Source organism: Trichomycterus rosablanca, unplaced genomic scaffold (genome assembly GCF_030014385.1).
Source record: "Trichomycterus rosablanca isolate fTriRos1 unplaced genomic scaffold, fTriRos1.hap1 scaffold_134, whole genome shotgun sequence".
In the NCBI taxonomy this organism is placed as follows: domain Eukaryota; kingdom Metazoa; phylum Chordata; class Actinopteri; order Siluriformes; family Trichomycteridae; genus Trichomycterus; species Trichomycterus rosablanca.
Genome location: NW_026946963.1, coordinates 49,275 through 53,021, shown reverse-complemented (window position 1 = coordinate 53,021; position 3,747 = coordinate 49,275). Strand labels below are relative to the sequence as shown.

At 34.9% G+C, this 3,747-nt stretch overlaps 1 non-coding gene across 1 annotated transcript; it reads left to right on the top strand.

Moving 5' to 3' along the window:
- The first annotated feature begins 460 nt into the window (after positions 1-460).
- LOC134305243 (U1 spliceosomal RNA) lies at positions 461-623 on the top strand. The gene has a single exon (XR_010008529.1). It is a non-coding gene; the product is annotated as a U1 spliceosomal RNA (small nuclear RNA).
- The last annotated feature ends 3,124 nt before the right edge of the window (positions 624-3,747 follow it).

Below are 3,747 nucleotides of genomic sequence, written 5' to 3'. Positions count from 1 at the left end.
TTTTCAAAATCCACCTGACAAGCATGCCCTTTGACATACAGTAGCTCAATCATGAAACGGTCAAATTAGCCTAAGAAATAGTGCAAACGGCTAATTATGTGCCCAGTGCTGAAGCTGATCTAAAACACCGGTCTCTTTAACGTTTGTATCAACAAGCTTTTTATGTGAATGCTGCCTTTCCAAAAATAGCTCTGGACAAGCACTTTTTTTTTCCAACGCAAAAACACCACAAATCCGTCCTATCGTTCGGAGCTGCACGCAAAAGAACAACGAATCAGAATGAAAATCATTCAGAACAAGAAACTAAATGAATACGGTCGGCTTAAATCTACAAGCTCCTTCATTGCTACGACAGAAATCACGGGAAAGCGAACGCGGTCCCTCATTATCGAGTGGAGCTCACTGTGAGTGTGAACGGTGTGTGATTCGGTGTCTCTGTTCGGCGGTGCTTCTGGACCTCATACTTACCTGGCAGGGGCGAGACCATGATCAAGAAGGTGGTTCACCCAGGGCGAGGCTCAGCCATTGCACTCCGGTTGTGCTGACCGCTGCGAATTCCCCAAATGTGGGAATCTCGACTGCATCATTTCTGATAGTGGGGGACTGCGTTCTGTTCTCTCCTGATTTCTGTGGTAGCAAAGAAAGAGTTTATTACTGCAGGATGATTGTTTGCTATTGGTTTGTTGTTTTTTAGTAAAGTGTATCAAATGCTTTCCAAAGAAAATTCTGTGTCTCTATTTACGTTTTTATTTTTTGCACAATTTGAACAAAGCATAAAAGAATAAACACATTACTAGAAATGCTCCAAAAGTACTTGGAATGATTTTTTTACATGAATTTCCATTCAAATTTAAGACCTTTTTTCCGTCTCCTGTATAATTACCATTTTGGAAATCACTTTGCACATCAGCGTTATGCATGGTGTGGTGAGAGACTCGACCAGCGGTCAACAGTGAGAACAAAGGTTGACATATTGTGCATTAATTGATTAATATCTGATAATGAGGGACCGCGTTAGCTTTATTACTCTACCAATACTCACTCATACTCATTATTACTCTACTAATACTCACTCACTCATTATTACTCCACTAATACTCTCACTCATTATTACTCCACTATACTCACCCATATTCATAATTACTATACTAATACTCACTCACTCATTATTACTCTACTAATACTCACCCATATTCATAATTACTATACTAATACTCACTCACTCATTATTACTCTACTAATACTCACCCATATTCATAATTACTATACTAATACTCACTCACTCATTATTACTCCAGTAATACTCACTCACTCATTAGTGAGTATTAGTAGAGTAATAATGAGTATGAGTGAGTATTACTGGAGTAATAATGAGTGAGTGAGTATAAGTAGAGTAATAATGAGTATGGGTGAGTATTACTGGAGTAATAATAAGTGAGTGAGTATTAGTAGAGTAATAATGAGTGAGTGAGTATTAGTGAAGTAATAATGAGTGAGTGAGTATTAGTGGGGTAATAATGAGTATGAGTGAGTATTAGTAAAGTAATAATGAGTATGAGTGAGTATTAGTAGAGTAATAATCAATGAGTGAGTATTAGTGGAGTAATAATGAGCATGAGTGAGTATTAGTGGAGTAATAATGAGTGAGTGAGTATTACTGGAGTAATAATGAGTATTAGTAGAGTAATAATGAGTGAGTGAGTATTAGTAGATAAGCATAAAAGAGCTACTATAAATGGCCAGAAAGCCTGTAAGAGACTTCACTGATCACTGGTAGATGTGAAATAGTAACAGAGGAGGAGGATCCTCCAGCATCACACAGCTCGTATCCAGAAGGACGTGTTTTGTTATCTAAATCTGAAGGACTTTCAAGAGCAGCTTATTTGTCTCAGGCATTATCTGTACCAAATAATGTTGCCAAAAACATGGACACATTAATGATTAATTTTGTTTGGAAAAACAAGCCCCGTTATTTAAAGAAGGATATTATATCCAATCTTTATGAACAAGGTGGTTTAAATGTATTAGATTATTCCACTTCAAACTACACTTTTAAGATTAACTGGTTAAAAAACTTTATTAAAACTAGCTCTTCACTGTGGAATATATTCCCCCAATACTTATTTGAACAACTCAGAGAGATAACTTTCCTTTTGAAATGTAACTTTGATATTAATAAATTACCTATTATGCTATCTAGATTCCACAAACAAGTGCTACAAACATGGTGCTTGGTCTATAAACACAACTTCTCTCCACACAACTTTTTCATTTGGAATAACAAGTACATCACTCATCAGAATAAATCTTTCTTTTTTAAGAACTGGTTTCAAGCTAATATTCTACTAGTTTGTCAGCTGTTGAATACAGATAATAACTTTTTAAGTATTAATGAGCTTCGTCTCAAGTTTAACTGCCAAATTTCAGATAAAGAATACTTAATGGTTTTAGAATCAATATCTGACAAGAGTTTGTCTTTATTTAAAAACTACAGCACAAATCATTATATAGACACAAACACAATAAACAAACACTTGTTTCTGGGTGACATTGATATTATTAATGATAAATGTAGCAATAAAATGGTCCGATCCTTATTTAATTATTATTATACTCCTCCTTCAAAATCTTTATGGATCTCAATGTTTCCTGACTTAATATGGGACGATACTTGGAGTGTACTTAAACGATATTGTATTGCGAATAATGCTAAAGAAGAATTTTTTAGGATAATACATAAGATTTATCCTGCTAAGGTTACTTTGGAAAGATTCAGACTGGATATAGATTATTGTTGTTCTTTCTGTAATGGAGACAAAGAAACTATTGAGCATCTTTCTTTTTTTTTTAATGTCCCATTGTATCTATGTTTTGGCATGAAATGGTTCGGTTTTTGAATGAAAAACTTCAAATGAATTTGTCTTTGGATATGCAAGTTGTGTTATTACATTTCTACAGAGATGGGACCCCTACAAATAGAAAATATGTGATTGATTTATTTTTGGTTATTGGTAAATATCATATACAGTATATATATATATATAATTTCATGATGGGGACCCCTGCCCTAGAGCAACTCACTCAATTTTAGAAAGTGAATCCTACATTTAATAAAATGTTCAATAAACAGATTAAGTAGTTTTTTTAATCAAATTCTATTTATAGTTCACATGAAAAGAATACATGTCAAAATAAATACATACCATGTTGTCCTCTTGTTTATCCTCTTGTTTATCCTCTTGTTTGTCCATTCTCTGTAAAGTTTAGTACACATTTGAAATATCAGTAAAATAATTTTGCTTCAGGTCAACAAACAAAGAGAAAAAAAAAAACCAGATGAACCTAAATGTAAGTGCGTGTTATCACAGAGCTCATGGTGCACTTTACACTCCCCCACCCCACTTAGTTACACGCGGGAATCTACATTTTAGGAACACCTGAATTTAAAGGTATCCAGTACAAAACCATCACTGACTGTAGACTCAAACTGCTAAAACACATGATTACATTCACACCTGTGTGTGTTTTATCTACATTTAAACCCTCATTTGTTTAAATACCAAGTCATGCAGGTGATAAACGAGGTGAAAGCATCAGTATGTGTTGTGTGTTGGACGGATTAAAGCTCTGAGTACAGCCTGAGTTTACAGTTGAATAGAAGAGTAAAACAGGTCTTACCTGCAGCAGCTTCACACTTTCCTCGTGCTCCAGTCTGTTCCTCTCTCGGGACTCGAGCTCGTGCCGCTC